This window comes from Calliphora vicina, chromosome 4 (genome assembly GCF_958450345.1).
Source record: "Calliphora vicina chromosome 4, idCalVici1.1, whole genome shotgun sequence".
Lineage (NCBI taxonomy): Eukaryota > Metazoa > Arthropoda > Insecta > Diptera > Calliphoridae > Calliphora > Calliphora vicina.
In genome coordinates, this window is record NC_088783.1 from 7,858,677 (window position 1) to 7,879,020 (window position 20,344).

Here is a 20,344-nt window from a genome sequence, read left to right on the forward strand (position 1 = left end):
GTAAATATATGTATACAAAAACTAAAAAAGTGAATAGAAAATATACATTCGGTTTCAATAAACAATTTGACAATAGCAAAAGACAATCAGAGTCAAATTCATTTCATACTACAAGCTAATTGGGAGCCTAGTTTTCGCCGTAATTTTAGCCTAAAACATTAAAAAATTAAATATAATCAGTTTGAACTATTATTTTTGTCTTTAAAATGTTGTAATATGATTTAAATACTTTCACATAGTAACATTTTATTATTTTCTTCTATTCAAATCATCTTGAAAAAAAGTTTCAAAGGTTTTTGTGTTTTCAGTCGTGGTAGCGATTCTTGTGGAATTGCCCATATGTAGTTCAAATAGTTCTATTAATTTAGAATTTTTTTGTTTGAAACACAACAAAAATTCGTTTAAACCATGGTACAATTATTAGAGAGAGTTTCCAATGTTCACCCCTAAAACATCAAACTATGTATTTAATCACTTAACTTGTTTTAATTTGTTACCGCGATATTTTTTAAATTATAAACACTTGTTAATAAAAATATAGTTTTTCTTCAATTGTTAGTAAATTTTTGTAATAAAAATTTTAATTCAAAAATTTTTTTTTGCATTTCCTTTTTATATTTTTTAATTTTCTTTTGTTTGACGTTATAGGGAATGTATAATAGAGAACATACTTCCTAATAATTGTACCTTGTTAATTATACAATGGTTTAAACTATCATAATATATTAATATAGATAATATATGAGGACATGACAATATGACCAAATAGTAGACCGTGTGAATACCCCAATTGTACTTTTTTAAAATTATTTTTTCAACGGACAACGAATTAATAATGTCTGCAATATTCAACTTCAAAGTCACCTATTTTTGGACTCATACCAATATATTGAAGTTAAAATTTCCTACGTGATATTGAAAATAGAATGTTTTAAACAAAAGAATTAATTTTAGTGGAAGTCAAAGTAAAAATGTCTCTGATATTTTAAGAATATTGCTGAGCTTAGTTTAGAAATGTTGGTATACACACAAAATTTAACACAGTTAACTATAATATAAACATAAATCACACGACCTAATTCCATGGTGATCGGTCCATAAATGGTTATAGCTCCCATATAAGGCCCACTTCCGAAAATCACTCAAAAATATAAATTATTGAAATTTTAAAAGAAAAATGTTTTTGCTATTTTACTTAGTGTAGGGTATTATATGGTTTTTACTTGTTTTGGACTTATGAAAGATATTTGGACCTGCTGTCAGACAGTCCCTTTGTAATCTTTGTTCAGCTAATTGACCTTCTCCTTAGGACAGTGGTGACCCTTAATGTTAGGTTAAATCACTAGTTAGGGACAGTCACCCAGAAGTGCTGGGAATTGACAAAAGTTATGTCCCACATACACACATTAAGTTTGTTTTGTCTCCGAATTTTATAGTGGTATGGTGTAGACGACAGTGGGTTCTATGAATAACGAAGGACTTTTAGTTAGGAGAACATTTTTCAAACTTAATAGTAGATTCATTGTACTACTCGCTCAGTGACTAATTATATGTTAAAAATCCTAACGTATTCAATTTAATAATGTTATGAATATAGGACTTATATGGATATTCAGTGGATATTCATTTCCTTCACCACTTTGGTAAGGGTTTATAAAAGTTTTCTCAAGATTTACGAAATAATTGAGTTAAATAGAAAACCCTGTAATTTCTTTGGATTTTTATTTTTTTTTTTGAAAAATCCAAGGTTGTTAAATCTCTCGATCTAACAATATTTTGGATGGATTTAAAATTTGCTCATTACGTTAGAACCACTTTAAAACTATGTACTTTTGTATTCCGTTTTTTAATCAAATTCAAATATTTAAAATTTGAATATTGTCCAACTACTTAACACTGCATTTACACATGCAAGTAATTTGATGAAAGTTGAGAAAAAGTATTATTATCGATAATGTCGAAAATACTCTATTTGTTTTCACTTGTATAAAAGAGTCAAAAATTATCATTGTCCAGCTAAATTCACTAAACAGTGAAAGTACAGGTGGCTAGCAAGTGGTGTTAGTGCAAAAGTGTGAATGTATTGAGTTTTTCGAACTATTACATGCTAGGTAAATCATTAATCTTATTCGGACTTTACTGTAGCAAGTTTTTGATTGAATTCTAAACTTTTTAGTTATAACATGTGTTTTTGCCACGTGCAGTTTTCAACCTGCCAGCAAACATTTATTACAATAATAGGTAAACGATATTGTTCCTCATGTTTGTAACATGAATTTCTAAACCAATCAGATTCGATTAAAGAAATCGCGAATCATTTAAATGTAAACAATCTTACCCGAAAGTAGTTTAAATTACAATTTTTGATTTGGCTTAACTAATTTCAAAGTTATTGTACTAGTCAGCTTAGAATACAAAGACGCCAAGTCCACTTTTGATGAAAATTTATTTATTTTAAATTCAAAATTAAATTAATTATTGTGGGTAGAAATTTCACAAATTTTATATAATTTGAAATGTTAAAAATATCATTAAACATCCATTAAATCAATTTATCATTTTATCATTTTGCATCAGAAAATCATAAAAAAAGAATTTTTAACATTTCTCAACATAAAAGTAATTTTTTCAGGCAAAATGCTAAAAATATGAAAAAATCATCATAGTATGTATTTATGAATGTTATTTAATGAAATTAATGAAATAAATTCAATAATATTTATGTTAAAACTTTTTTCTGTATAACAATTTAACATCAATCTAATAATACCAAATGTAGTGTACACAACTTCTGCAAGCAAACAGCATTTTACTACCTTTTTTATGTATATTTTGTTGCATCAATTTGCAATTTTTTACATCTTTTTTTTTTCGTAAAGTGACACGGAAATTAAGAACTTTGCATGTGTTCACAAAAAAAAAAATAGAGGAAAAACTAATGCCTTTCAAAATATCGTATTCATTTAAAATGTGAGAATATTGTTTTAGGCGAAAATGAATTTATGTTAAAAATGGTATAAATGTTAGTTTATAAAGTTAAAATGTTGCTTTTTTTGAAGTAGAATTTTAGGGAAATTTAGGTTTTTGTACTAAAGTTTAGATACATTTTTCAAAGTTTTTCAAATCTTCTACACGAGAGAACAACGAGTTTTAATTTTTGAAAAATATTTCAAAAATAATGAAAGATGACCACACATTTTTTATAAGTATTTTTATAAAATTTTTTCATTGAAATCTGTCTATATTTGTTTAACTTAAGTAACTTTGACACCCTGTATCTCATCTTGTATTCCAACAGGATGGTCACAAATTTAATTTTCTTAAATGTCATCCTTTACGATTCGTTTGTACATCATTTTACAATCGCATTAGTAGTTCAGAAGATTCAGATTTATTACCACTTTTTTTGCCACAGTTTCGATTTTTCTAGCAAAATCATCCCAAGCTAGGAAGCACATATTCACCTTGATGGCTTTGTGAAATGTCAAAATTACCACAGTTGGAGTTCATAAACAAATGCGGATTTTGGACTTTTTTTGGATCACACTTCTTCGTAAATGAGATTGATTGGTCAAGCAGTTACTAATACTGGAGCTAGATATTGTGATATGTTAATGTTGATTATATTAATGTGGACTTAGTAACACAAATGGACCTACTGTATGAACCCAAGTGAGTTGTTCTATCCTGCTTCGATTAGACGTCTCCTTGATAACACTGTGTGTAATTTGTTTTAGTCACCGTTTCTCCCAGTTTTGCACAAAGTCATGCACGGAGTCATTTTTACAAAAAAGGGATAATTTTCTCAGGCTCATATCTTGCAAACAGTTCGGAATTTTGATTAACTCTCTGAGGCAAAGTTGTTTCCCTTGTCATAAAGAACAAAAATTGTGAACATGTAAAATCAAAAAACTTCATCATCAAAATCAAAATCGCAAGAAACTTTAAAAAATTCGAAATAAATTTAGACATACATTTTTTAAATCTGCCTAAAAGTATGCTATATTTTTAGGGTATTCAATTAATCGGGTTCCTGGTTTAATCGGTTAATCGAGCAAATAGTTACTCGAGGTTTAGATTTAATCGGTTAATAATCGGTTAATTTTAAATTATTCGATTAACCGAATAATTTGTATTTTAATTTTATATTGAAAGGAAAAACACGAATTTTGTGTACTTTTATAAGCATTTTGTTAATAAAAAAAACAAAAACATAAAAACCAAACAAAATATAACAATTCAATAAAACAATAAATAGGGAATATTCTGAAAAAAAACTTTCAAAAAATGAATATAATTTAAATGCTTTCCTTTGAAACGATTTTTTTACTTTTTAATAAAACTTGACTTGACAAAACTCTCTCACTGATTGTAGAAATCGAAAGTAAGGCATGATAAAGAATATCCAATTTCTCAGTTATCTTTTAAGTTTTCTCTAAGCATATAAAATCCTCCATCATTCCATTGGAGCTCTATTTGGATTTTTTTAGATTTTGAATACTTTATTAGTTACGTCAAGTTTTGATAAAGGACTCGTTTCAGTAATGTCTTCAGTTTCGTCTAATACCATGTCGCCCGCGGACTCATTAGGACAAAGTTCATCATAGAAACATTCTAGAAAAAAGGTCATTTCCAAATTCCTTAGTTTCAGTTTTCGTACATATTATTCACGAGTTAAGAAATAAAATTTGTGCGTTTTAAATTATATTTCTATATAAAGTGCAAAACAAATGAAATTTCGGTTAATCGGTTAATCGACACAAATTAATCGGTTTATTTGTTATTTGAAAATCGTAAATTTTAAATTATTCGAACAGTTAACCCACCAAAATTAATCGGTTAACCGATTAACGGCTAATCGATTGAATACAGTATATAGTTTATAATAATTTAATAGTTTATGGCCCAATAGTTTATTTTTTTTCTTACTAACTTATATTGACCAACATAAATGGTGTTAAGATTCATTCCTAGGAAGTTCATATGTTCTAGAAAGCTGTTTATTTATATCTCAGGTACATTTTTGTATTTGATTGTTTCCTTGAATTTTGAACCGTTTGCTACCTATGGACCTGAAAAAAAAAAAAAAATCGTATTTTTTAAGTTTTTTGCGATTTTGATCCTGAAGATGAAGTTATGCAAAATAAGTCTGTCTATCTGTCTGTCTGTCTGTCCGTCTGTCCGTCTGTCTGTTGAACTCAATTTTCTGAAGACCCCAGATATCTTCGGGATCCAAATCTTCAATAATTCTGTGAGACATGCTTTCGAGAAGTTTGCTATTTAAAATCAGCAAAATCGGTCCACAAATGGCTGAGATATGAGGAAAAAACCAAGACAACCTCGATTTTTGACCTATATCTGGATTACTAAGACATTAATATAGACAATATGGATATCTAATGATAGATATTTCAAAGACATTTGCAACGACGTATATAAGACCATAGTAAGTTGGACCTACAATGGGTCAAAATCGGAAAATATAAATTATTTCAAAATATAAAAAAAGTATTTTAAAATTTAAAAAAAAAAATTAAAAAAACAACTGGAAAAAAAATTAAATTTTGTTTACCTAAAAATATTTAAAATTTTGAAGTATAATTTGGTGAAGGGTATATAAGATTCGGCACAGCCGAATATAGCACTCTTACTTGTTTTTAATAACAATCTAAATAAAACTGTATTTTCAATTTAAGTAAAATTTGGCGCTTCATTCATTACTTAACTACTTCTATGTAACGTAAATATAATGTAGTAATCTTTACAAAGAAAAATTTGAAGAACTACTATTGTGTTTTTTCTCGTTTTTCTCTTATTTATTACTTTACAAATATACAGTGACCTACATTTATTTAATGCTCATCTCCCCTTTAAATTCGTGTTTGAAAATTTAAATTCAACAACTACTGAGTTTATCCCATTTTAAAAAAGACGATAATTTCGTAAAACTTGAAACATTTCCTGTTTTGTTATTGCTCTGTATATTTAATTTTGAAATATTCGTTTAAACAAACAAAACTAAATAAACTAGGAAATAAAAACGCGTGTGTGAAACATTTAAAATTCAACAAATGCTAAAAAAAATTCCAAACATAATCATTCTTTGGCCGAGTTGAGGAACCTTAGAGGTATGGTGGGCCAAAAGTAATTTAATGTTCGCTCAATTTAAATAGAAAAAAGTTGGTACTAAGAGGATTGCCGCATAATCAACATAGTATTCCTGGGTGACATTTGTATGGGGGCTAGGTGAAATCATACACCGATATTTCAATATAAAACAAAAATTTTCAACAAAGAATTCAACAAACGAAAGGAGTCAGCTAGCTCCTTTCGTTCCATATTTTCGATTTTAATTCGAAATTAGTTCGATAAAAAGTGCGGACTCGATACGATGCAAACTGGGTAATATTTCTGCCACAAGTGTAACCCACCTCCGCTATGTAATGTTAAGTAAGTGTATAAAATTGTTTTTATCACCACTATTTCGTATAAAAGTAAAATATAATTCATTCTTTTTTTATAACTGACCATAATCACTGAATTTGCAATTGTTACCAAAAATTAAATTGAAAGAAAAGATTTCATATAATGTGTGAGATACAGTCGTCGTAAATTGTACATTAATGTCATGAATGCGAACGGACTCGACAATACATTTATACATTTACTGAGCTCATACGTAACAATGTAAATACATATATGTATGTAGTTACATTCAGCTGGACAGACGTCCGTCCAAATGTACGTTTTTAATATGGACTAGTTAAAATGCGTGTGTTAACGACATGCCGGCATATAAGAAAAAACGACAACAAAATAAAAAATTATTTTTAATGTGAGAAAAAAAATATGTAAGTCAGTAGTAGCAGTAGAAGAATTGCAGATAACAACACAAGCCATGTTCTCAGAGTTGTTCGTTACAGTTGGCCCTTTCATATTATGCACTAAGAAATATGCAAAATATTTTCATGTTAAATTTTATGTTTTTCAATGTAAAACAAAAATCTCGAAAAATATATTTTCAAAATCCACTCCAGTTTGGCATTCCTAGTTACTTTGGAAAGGATGTGGTATGTTTATGATTCAATATCTGTAAAGTTATCAGTTCAGCAAAACTAGAATATATTACAACAAAACATTTTTAAAGGGTCAACTGTAGTAAACTGTTGATACTACAAATATATTAACAGTCATCGTCAATAATATAGAACTACACCATGGTAGAACCAACCAGGTACAATTATTAGGGAGAGTTTTCAATATTTACCCCTACAACGTCAAATAACGCATTTACTCTAATCACTTTTTATTTTGTTTTCTCAATGTTTTGCACGTTATATTAAAACTAACACATATTTATTTGGAAAAATTTTTATTTGAATTGAATATTTTAGGAAAAAAAGTAAATACACAAAAATTTGTTTAATTATTTTTTTTTGTCTTAGACATTTCGTTTTGTTTTTTTCTAATTTTCTTTTGTTTGACGTTATAGGGAATGTATAATTGAGAACGTACTTTCTAATAATTGTACCTTGCTTGTTCTGCTATGGAACTACACCATTTTTGATTGAAATGGAGAAAATTCGAAATAAAATTGAGAATTTCAAATTGAAATTGAGAAAATTCCAAATGAAATTGTGAATTTCCATATTAAATTGAGAGAATTCCAAATAAAATTGAGAATTTCCATTTTAAATTGAGAAAATTACAATTGAAATTGAGAATTTCCATTTGAAATTGAGAAAATTCCAAATAAAATTGAGAAATTCAACTTGAAATTTAGAAAATTACACATGAAATTGGGAAAATTCTATTTGAATTTGAGAAAATTCCAAATGAAATTGGGAAAATTCTAAATAAAATTGAGAAACATTATATAAATTATTTTAAACTAAAAAAATAAAATTAACGATTATATCAGATGTGGTGATCTGGATAGAGAGATCAATTTCAATTTATTTTGTCGTAGAAAACATGATTGGTCTCGTGTTGGATCCCGAACAGTTCTTTCGATACATACTTCCCGTGGCCCCGACATCCACCTGATAGGTGCAATTGCTACCTTAGACGTTATTCAAATGGATAGTCGCAGAGGTTCGTTCACTGCCGAAAGCGCAAACGAATGGGTCAAAAGTGTTGATAGCAAGTTCAGTTATCTGAACTCGTTTTGGTATGTGACAATGCCACTTGCCACAGTCGTTTACGTGAAATTTTAGACAACTCTCCAGCTACACTTTTACCATTGAGTGCCTATTCACCAATTCTTAACCCCATTGAAATAATTTGGTATGTAGGAGAGCAGAGGATTTTATATCTTCAAGAATTAATTAACGATTCCAAGTCCTGTGTAACTACTGGAGATTGCAGTAAAGCTATACAACATACAACATCATTCAACCAAAGCGCTTTGGAATTGCAAGATATGCCTGTTGGTCAATAAGACTGCGTACGTATGTTTTTTGTTTAATGTTTGTATATTATAATATTTATTTATTTATGTAGAGTAAAATAAAATTTTCTCAATTTCATTTGGAATTTTCTTAATTTCAATTGGAATTTTCTCAATTTGAAATGAAATTTCTTAATTTCATTTGGAATTTTCTCAATTTCATATTGAAATTCTCAATATCATTTGGAATTTTCTCAATTTAAAATGGAATTTATCAATTTCATTTGGAATTTTCTCAATATCATGTATAATGTTCTCAATTTCAATGAAAAATGGTGTAAGATAATACAGCTTCAAGCAAATGATTTTGTGAGTTTTTCTCTCGTGTAACGCACCTATTTTTCTGTTTGCCTGTTTGGTGAAAACACGATAGGTATTAAAAATCGGCAATATTGGATCATAATTTCATATAGCCCCCAAACAAGTCCCCCTTAGAATTGTTTGAGCAGTCATAATTATGTGAATTATGCGGCAATATTATTAAAATTGTGAACCAATTAGTTCTTAGTAAACTGAAATTATAGTACAAAGTATGGCAAAGGCCCACCTCCGAAAATGACTTGAACATTCATAATTGTCTTATAATAACATTCTGCTACAAAATAACACGTTTTGTTAGATCTTGAAAAGCGACCTAATGGGGGTTGTAGGCCACACTAAAATCGTCTTCAAAGATATTGAAACACCCACAAAATATTGATTTAATTTGTAAAAACAGTTTTATGGTAGGTCCTCTAACTCACACATTTATAGACCGATTTCAGAATTTTAAACAATTATGGAGATGTAAAGAATTAAGCTTTCATAAAATTTATGCATCAAATGAATATTCCAAAAACTTTAAATTGGACGATTTTTAATGAACTGTAACTATTATTTTCTTCAACACTGTTTGCCATAGTGTAGTGTTGTCAAGTATATGTGTAAAGAATAGCAATAATTTGAGCAACACTGTGTGTGTGTGTGACTATGTGTTTATATTTACGAGTAAGTAGTAAACGTATCAAAGTTAAATGTTAAGTTTATTGGCTTAAGTATGCGACGTGTTATGAATAAAAATGAAAAATAGATGATAAAAAAAAAAAACATATTCCACATACGTTGAAACATATGTATAATGTACTATGTCATACTTCCACACACACTCTCCCAACCACCCACTCGCTCTTTCCGACTCTGCACAACTATTACGATTACCAGTGTTGACCAATTTTGTCCGCTATTTCCCATCAAAGCACACTACACAGACCGCTGGAAACCGATTTGTTTTGTTAATTACAGCTAAAAATATAGAACTAAAAATTGTGCCTCGAGTTGTGTGAAGCCAAAAAGTTGTAAATGTCCATGATTGACAAAATATGCTTGGTTAATCCTCGAGGCCATATCGTGGCGTGGATTAACCCACCATATTAGGACGTACACTGATGAAATTTTCCTCAAAAATTCTTTGTTGATCAGAAATCTTTTGCTATTTTCTTTAAATATATTGCGAATAATATCATGAAATTATGCACACATTTTTCTTTTAATAAAAAGACAAAATTGGTTACAAATATTCTGATGTAGCGGCAACACTGTTTACAATTCATATTGAAGAGAGTGAACACTGTTATTGTTATTATTATTACTCATTCATTGTATTATAATTTATGAAAAGAGGAAAAACAACAACATTAAAATAATTGTTACATTACTGTGTATTTCCACACACATCCATACATACAGTCTTCTTCTTCTTGTATAGAAAATGTTTGTTTATTGTTGGTTTTACGCGTGCTGTCGTTCGGTTGGTAAAATAGCAATAACAACAACAACATAATTCATACGAGTACGAACTATCTCACACATGCACAGTTAAGCCATTCGTACATTTTAACTTCGTCATTATTTTCGCTTTGTTGTTTTTATTATTGTATTATTTCTACAGGTAGTAAGTACGTGTTACAAAATACTTGTTGTATTTGTTGGTTTGGCTTTAAAACTGTTTTTTTTATTGAATTTTGTGTTGAGCATGAGTTTGTAAGTGTGGAGTGGGGAGGAGAGGGTGTTAGTGAATGGATTAACGCCGCTAAAATGTTTGTTTTGAATTTTAAATTAATTATTTAGTTCATTTTGTTAAGTCTTGTTCCAAAGGAATTTTATTTTATTTATTTTTGTTTAAGGCACGTGCGCTTTTATGAAAAGTGAAATGTAATGAAAGTCATAAATTATTTTATATATTTAATAATAGTTTGAATATTAATTATGATTATCATTATTTGTTATTAAAATTATGTATTCTTCATACGTAACCGTTTACATAACTGTTTTATGAACATGGTGTATAAAAATAATGTGTTAGTTTACTTGAATTAATGTAAAATATTAACGCTTAAAGACATTGCAACAAAATTTGGAAATAGTGTAGATCCAAATGTCCTTAAATCAATGGCATTATAATTTTTGACACTTTTCATATTCAAATAACAAAATTCCTAAAACGGGGAAACTGTGTTCCAAAAACATAGTTTTTTTTTTGAAAAGACCCTACTGTGACGTTATTAGTAATAGTAAAATAATTGTTTACGTATTTAAACATGACATGGCGCTTTTTCGAGGATAGGTGCTTTTCCTTTTTAGTATTTTTTACTCAACATTTTTTTTTAAATTGGCAAAGTTTGGATAGGTGTGGAGGCGACTAGGTTCGTTTAAGTGAACCAAGTTTTACTTTACACGCTTTTGCATTAGTTTATATGTATATTCCCGAAGAATTTTTTTTACAAAAGAAAAAATATTTTTTTTTACAAAAAACTTAAAAACGGCCTTTTTTACATTTTTTACATTTTTCAAATTTTGATGCATGTAATTTTTTACACCCTTCACCAAATTATACTTTAAAATAAAAATTTTAAATATTTTTAGGTAAACAAAATTAAAATTTTTTTCCAGTTGTTTTTTTTCGAAGATTTTAAAATGTTTGTGAAAAAAAAATTCGGGTTAAAAAATATTTTTTTCGATTTTAACCCATAGGTCCAACTTACTGTGGACCTATGGGTCGTTGAAAAGGCCTTTGAAATATCTATCATTAGATATCCGTATTGTCTATATTAATGACTAAGTAATCCAGATATAGGTCAAAAATCGAGTAATGGTTTTTTTCCTTATATCTCAGCCATTTGTAGACCGATAAATAGAAACCAAGCCGGAAGAATTAAAAAGATATTGATGTATGAATCATGTATGAATGTTATTTGGGGGATTCGGAATGTTGATTTCAATATACAGACGGACAGAAGGACATGGCTATATCGATTCCGCTATCAGAATATATATACTTTATGGGTCGCAAATGAAAAACCTGGAAATTACAAACGGAATGAAAAACTTATATATATACTAGGGTATTCAATTGATTAACCGTTAATCGGTTAACCGATTAATTTTGGACGGTTAACTGTTCGAATAATTTGAAATTGCCAATTTTCAAATAACAAATAAACCGATTAATTTGTGTCGATTAACCGATTAACCGATTAACCGAAATTCCTTTTTTTGCACTTTAAAAAATTTGTATTTATTTTTCCGTTTCAATTCAAATACAAATTTCAAATTAAAATTAGATATTTTTTGAACATCCAATAAACATGACTAGTGAGTATGTATAACAACTGACATATTTAATTTACATGTATTTGAAACTTTGTTTGTATTTACATGTATAGACGAAACTTTTTTTTGAAATGAGTCTTTTATCATAACTAAACGAAACTATTAAATTAATCAAAATCTAAAACAATCCAAAAAGGAATATTCTTTATCATGCTTTTGATTTCTCCAACATATACAATCCGCGAGAGAGTTTTTTTCCAAGAAAAGTTTTATTAAATCTAAAGAAAAAAATCTCTTAAATTATATTCTTTTTATAAAGGATTATTTCAGCAGATCTCACTAAAACCCTAAAAAACTCTCACATCGCTCATCAACGTCATAATTAAAAAAAAGTCTTTTTGAGAAAAACGTCATTGAATATTTTATGACATTTTACTATTTCTAAAATAAATTTTCAACAAATCACGCTATTTCAGAAATATAAATAGTATTTGTTAATATCTTTCTAATCTCTATTTTACCCAAATTTTTATTATATTTACAAAAATAATCTGAAATACCTTATTTGCTGTTTTTATGTTTATGTACACAAAATTCGTTGTTGTATTTTCAATTTAAAATGAAAATAGAAATTATTCGGTTAATCGAATAATTTTAAATTAACCGATTATTAACCGAATAAATCTAAACCTCGATTAATTATTTGCTCGTTTAACCGATTAAACCAGAAACCCGATTAATTGAATACCCTAATATATACCCTTGCCACTCGTGGTGAAGGGTATAAAAATAAATAAATATCTCTTGAACTAGAAGAGATAACTTATATAAGGACTATTTATATTTTAAATTTCAGCTCATTCGAATCATACTAGGATTTTAGGCTTTTTTTAAATGTAAGACCCGAGATGGCGTTCAATTTTTCTAATTAATCGTAAAATGCTTCATTTACAACTTTTGTATCTTTGGCGACCCCCACTTTGGCGACTCCGGCAAAAATTTTCGTAGAATATTTTATTTGTAAAAAAAAAATTTACACCAGCTGGACTATAAGTTTATTCCACAAAAATTATCCACTCAACGTATCCTTTCAGAATTATAGGGTGCTATTCTGTTCCAATCAAAAAGTCTTAATTTGTTGGACAATGTTATTAATGATAAACAGTTTTGCGATTTTCATGCAAATGTATGTCAGTAGTCAGTAACCCAAAATTTTTCCGAATTATATGATTTTCACTAAAGCAAACTAAATCATTGAAATAATTTTAATTTTGAAAGTTCTACAGCACACAGTGGGCAGAATGGAAATTTTTTGGAAATAAATCTGGAATTTCTAAACGGCTTATCCGATCAGGATGGGTGTAGACAAGGAGTATTCGAGTTTAAGTTATTATAATGGACCTTACAAATGCCCCAACAGCGGCGCTATGGGGGCTCAAAGTAGGGTACCTTCGACATGTACAATTTTTAAACACGTACCATTTTTTTGTTTCCCATCCGATTTCAAAGATTTTTACAATTTGGAAAGCGCCCTAGCCGAGACTTGAAAAAACATGCTTGTGTGTGCTATTTATTTTTTAAAATTTTAAATTTATAGGCCAAATTTTGGCATACCTTGGTCCCATTTTTTAAAAATATAGGCCGTACTTTTGGACCAAATGGATTCGAATTTTTTTTGTTATTTAGACAACTAAATTATCAATAGTATGTAAAAGATGCCAGAGCAATATCAATTACGGATTCAAAAATAAACGATTTTCTATATAAATATTAAGAAAATAGTTAATTTTTCCTGTTTTTTGGGAGAAAAGATTACTTAACTCTTTATACCCTACACCACCATAGTGGGGAGGGTATAATGTCCTCCCGAAATTGGACTTTATCGGTCATAAATGTTTAATTTATATATGTATCTCCACAAATTCCGCTCCAAATAAGTCTTATATGCACAAAATTCATGTCACCAAATTTTGTTACGATCGGTCCATAATTAGTCATAGCTCCCATATAGACCCGCTTCCGAAAATCACTTTAACGTGCATAAATCGCTTAAAAATCTTGGTATACACACAAAATTCAACATAGTTAACTTTAATTTAGTCATAAATCACACGACCTAATTTCATGGTGATCGGTCCATAATTGGTCATAGCACCCATATAAGGCCCACTTCCGAAAATCACTCAAAAATGAAATTTTAAAAGAAAAATGTTTTTGGTCATTTACTTGGCGTAGGGTATTATATGGTCGCGCTTGACCGACCATACTTTCTTACTAGTTTTTTATTAAAAAAAACTTTCTTTAAGAACGTATAAAAAGTTTATGGTTTTCTGTAAGGTATCTTTATGGAGAACATTTTGATATAAAAAACATTTTCTATTTTTTGAATTCGGAATTTGACCTATTTTTTATCAAAATTTCAACTTTGGACCACATGTTCTAAAATCTCAAAGCTGGGATCAGAAAATTTGGAAACCCTTGTGTATTCCCTATTTATCTCTAAACCATTTTCCCAGCTCCAAAGGAAATGTGGACTAAATGGGCAAAAATGTAAAAAAATTAAATTTTTGGGATTTTCGCTCCAATTTTAAGAATTGCGGGATTCCGTTTGACCTTTTGACAAGTTTTTTAATATTTTGTTATTTAGAATGACAAATGTAGAAAACGTTGAAAATTTCATTGAGGTTTGTTGATAAATAAAGATTTTATGGACTCTACAAATGTCCATTTTAATAGCTTAAACTCGAATACTCCATGTTAAATTTCATCCTGATCGGATAAGCCGTTAAGAAATGCCAGATTTATTTCCTAAAAATTTCGATTCTGTCCCACTGTGCAGCATTCCAATTGCATTTCAGAAGTTTCTAATTATATTTCAGGAAATTCCAATTGAATTTCAGAACTTTCCATTTGTATTTCAGAAGTTTCTAATTGTATTTCAGAATTTTTAATTGGTATTGCTATTAGAATTTTCTAAAATATAAATGGAAATTTCCGAAATACAATTGGATATGCTGTAGCAGTAATCAAGGCTTGACCTAGAATAGGGGTTTACAAACTTTTTCATTCATTTTTGTAATTAACACCTTTTGTCAAATCACTACATGCAATGACAACGTGTATAATTCTCAACATAAATGTGTGTCTCTGTGTTTTTAGGTAAATTTAAATTTAGTCGATTTGTCTTCTTCACTCTTCCGAAATGGCTCGTACTGTAACAGAAAACCTGACCATATAAATATGGCCGGTAAACAATATGTATGTGACCAGTATGTAGGTGGATCTATTTGCTCGAATGTAAATTAATGTTGCAATTTTTGATTGTACTTACCCACAAACACATTCATATGTACATATATCCAAATGTACATTAAAACAATGAAATATACACATATATGCATTTGTTTGAATGTTATTTATATTTTATATGGGAAAAAATGATTTAATTTATTTTTGTATGTGAACTTTATAACACGACTTTTAATTTAATTGCATTCGCATACAGATTACAAATTCGAAAAATACAAAATTAGTATTTCATACACACACGCAAATAAACACTCACTCACACTTTTTTCAATTTTGCATTCGAATTGGAAACCGAGTCCGTTCATTCACTCAATTTGCATAAAAGGGAAACAAAACAGTAGTCCGTCCGTCCGCCCGTCCGTCCATTGTTGTTTGTGTTCTCCTCATATGGAGCAAATTGTATAATTTAAAAATAATGATTATATAATAAACAGTATCTGCATAGTACGTTTATATATCCTAACGTAATCACATTTGTACGTACGCACACTGAAATGAAACTCGATTAATTTAGTTTTTTCTAAAAATTTGATTTAATTTAAAAACTCAAATATTTTAATGAAACAATGAATAAATTTGCATATTTTCATTACGGTATTTGTGTTTAATTTAAAAATAATTTTGGTATTATCAATAACATAAATTAAAATTTATGTTTCTTGTAAATCTTATTATTGAAAATAATTAAATATAATTTTATCGATAACCTTTTAATTGCAAGACATTTTAATGAAATGTTATTAAATTCTACTAGACATCTTTAACATAATGATTGAACGTAGGGAATCTCCACCAAAACTGTTCCATATAGATACTACAGTAACATGTTTTAGAGAAGAATTATGATATTTTCAACAAAATCTTATTAATGAGTTATATATGGGGGATTTCATCTCAAATGAACCAACTTTTGAAATCGATGTTTTCCGATCGGTCCAATTTTTCAACAAGATCGGTCAAAACCTCTCTGAGCTTTCAATCTTTCAAAAAAAATTGTAAAAAAATTTTGAAAGGTTTTTCCAAAATCTAAAATCATTTATTTTGGTAAATATCAAATTTTGTAAAAAAATTTAAAAATTGCATATCTTGAGTTACAAAACACGTATTTTGATATATATCCACTCGCATTCCACTAAGCGACTAAAAATAGATCCATTACGATAACTTGAAGTATAAGACATCGTATGTGAATTCTGGCTAACCAGCCGAATCGACACCAAAGCCAAATATCCATGGCGCTAGGGTAATTCTCTGTATTTGTTAGGAGAAAAAGTGTCCTATTATGGTCTGACCAAACCATCACAGGGACCGAATGCAACAGATTCGTTTGAAGCGAGCATTTGCCGAAAAATGCCCAGAATATGCGGCCAGACATGACACCGTAATATTCCATCATGAAAACGCTGGGCCACATGTTGCAATACTTGTTAAAATGTATTTAGAATGAAGTAGTTGGGAAGTTTTGCCTCAGCCTATTCATAGTCCAGATCATGCCCTGTCCGGCTATTATGTGTTTCGGTCGATGCAGAACAGAGTACGCGATATTGGCTTGATTCGTTCATAACCTCAAAATATAAGCAGTTATTTTGGCTAGGAATCAATATATTGCCAGAATTAATGAAAAAGGTCTAACAATGGCCAATACCTTGAATAAATTTATATTGTAGAAGAAGGTCAAAATTTTTAATAATCCCGTATATTTAAGTCATACACCCAATATTATTTCAAATCTCATAATTTACATTTTCCAACATTTTTTTTTTAACAAAATTTCAAAAGATTTAAGTATTTTTATTCGATTCTAATAAACAGTAAATGAGGGTTTAAAAATGCTAAATTTGACAGTTGTGTCAGTTATGGGTTAGCTTGGGAATGGATTTAAAGTTGGCGGAAATTCAGTTTTTCGTCCCAAATTTGTCAAAATTATTTATTAAAAAAAACATTTGAAAGCCTATTTTCTAATAATTAATAGCTCTGTTCAATAACTAAAAGTTGTTACTAGTTAGTAACAATTGTTACTGGAAAAGCGTTCATTAACTCAAAAAACTTGCAAGTAGAGAAAAAATCAAGAGCGTATAAATTTTAGAGAGTGTTCTCTCGTTGCAAACTATTACAAGTTCTATTTGGAACTCGTAATAGTTAGCAGTATATATTTCAAATGTTTTGTATTATTGTTTATTTATTTACAATTTTATTTTTGTGGTGAAAAAATGTCAAAAAAAGAATTATCAATAAAATTTAAGAAAATGTGAGTATTTATACATTTTAAAAGAAATAAAATAAGAAAATTGTGTGTATAAAACAATTGTTGCTGGAAAAGCGTTCATTTACTTTTTACTATTATTGAATATTTAAGAGAGTAATTTTGTAAATTTTGATTTTATTCTCTCGTTGCAAGTATTTACTGGGAAAGTAAATGAACAGTCCTAATATCTGATTGTTCAAAAGTTATTCGGGAAAACAAAATTAGTATTTTAGTATGATTAAGTTTTCATATGCTAAATTCCCAGTTTAATTATTATTTATCAATTCACTGAAATTTATTGCTGGGGGATAAGCTTAGGGCAGATTATCAGGAAATTTTTTCCCAAAATGCCTTAGAAGAACATTGTTTTTGTGGATTGCTATTTACTATTTTGTAATTTTATATTTCTAGAACAAAATTTTCCAAGACATCAAAGGTATAAATATTGGTCTGTTCATTTACTTTCCCAGTAAATACTTGCAACGAGAGAATAAAATCAAAATTTACAAAATTACTCTTATTACTCTTACGCTTTTCTTATTTTGTTCCTTTTCAAATGTATAAATACTCACATTTTCTTCAATTTTATTGAAAATTCTTTTGTTTTTACATTTTTTCACCACAAAAATAAAATTTTAAATAAATAAACAATAACACAAAACGTATGAAATATAAGCTGCTAACTATTACGAGTTCAAAATAGAACTTGTAATAGTTTGCAACGAGAGAACACTCTCTAAAATTTATACGCTCTTGATTTTTTCTCTACTTGCAAGTTTTTGAGTTAATGAACGCTTTTCCAGTAACAATTGTTACTAACTAGTAACAACTTTTAGTTATTGAACATAGCTTTTGTATATAACAGAACAGTAAATGAATCATTCATTATTGAATTAATTCGCGAACCATTCACACATTGGGGGCATTTGGCTTCCACAAAGCATCTCCATCTTATACGAATTGTTGCAGTTGTTTTTTTTCGCATATTTCCCATGTAGATTGCACTATCCTAGTTATTGGAGTATCGTGCGTCTCCATGTACGATCTTGCCATTAGATCCATTGTTATTGTTTTGTATCAGTTTAAACGGTTGTTGTTACAGCTAAGTAGATGATTGGTCTGCTGTAGCGGGTCCTCGGACACATGTATGATGTTGCCATAAGGATTCAATCAATTGTTATTATTGCCTTGTGTCAGTTTCGTTAATCGGTTGTTGTTCCAGCTAAGTAGATGATTGGTCTGCCGTTGCCTAGAAACAACGCATTTGGTGTAGTGGTGGGAACCTTGCTGATCTTTGATTCCTACCTTTTTTCTTCCAGGGGGTGGCGGGCTGCCTGACCTTTTCCATGATGTTATCCTCTTTTCCAGGTGGAGGAGTGGTCAGAGGGCTTCTTGGATGGATTGTTTAGAGGGAGGTCAATTTTAAAAATGAAATTTGAGTAAATTCAAATGAATTTGGTAAAAAATAATTGTAATTCATTTCCAATTCAAATGAATTTGTCAAAGTGAGTTACAATTCATTTCCAGTTCATTTGAATTGAATTGATTTTGGACTAATTGAATGAATGAACTAATTTTTACAAATTCAGTTGAATTGAAGATGAATTAAACTTCATTTCTGCCTAATACGTGAGAATTGATTCAAATTTCCTTCAATTCTTTTTCAATTCGTAACGAATGAAAATCAAAAAAGAATGATTCATTTACAGCTCTATTATATAACATTCATGTTGTTAAGATACATTTTCGCATTCTGGTGGTCTATATATATTGGGGTATTCAATTAATCGGGTTTCTGGTTTAATCGGTTAACCGAGCAAATAATTAATCGGGGTTTAGATTTATTCGGTTAATAATCGGTTAATTTAAAATTATTCGATTAACCGAATAATGTATATTTTAATTTTATTTACAGAAACATAAAAAACAAACAAAACATAACAATTCAACCAAAAAATAATTGCAAATATGGTATTTGAGATCCTTTTTGTATACACATTTGAAATAATCTTTTAAAAAAAGAATATAATTTATATAATTTTTTTCCTTTTAAACGTTCTTTTCTTTAGATATAATAAAACTTGACTTGGAAAAAACTCTCTCGCTGATTGTAGATGTTGGAGAAATCGAAAGCATGATAAAAAATATCCAATATATCCGTTTTTTTAGTTTTCTCTAAGCATATCAAATCTTTCGTTATACCATTGGTGGGTGTCCTTTTTGGATTGTTTTAGATATTGAATACTTTTGATAGTTTCGCTAAGTTCAGTACATGTAAATGCAAACAAAATTTCAAATACATGTAAATTAAATAAGTCAGTTGTTATTCTCACTAAAAATTTCTCTTGGATGTTCGAAAAATATATAATTTTAATTTGAAATTTGTATTTGAATAGAAACGGAAAAATAAATACAATAAAATACTTTTGTTAAAGTGCAAAAAAAAGGAATTTCGGTTAATCGGTTAATCGACACAAATTAATCGGTTTATTTGTTATTTGAAAATCGGCAATTTTAAATTATTCGAACAGTTAACCGTCCAAAATGAATCGGTTAACCGATTAACGGTTAATCGATTGAATACCCTAATATATATTAAAAAAATTGATATATACAATTTTGGACCGAACTGTTGCAGTCATTAGTTTGTCGGGGGTACGAACCAACCTTTCGGCAGTCTGTGAGAAACCACAGTTTTGTTTGGAATACATTATAATACAGATCACAAAATTTAATTAAAATCTGTTGATAAT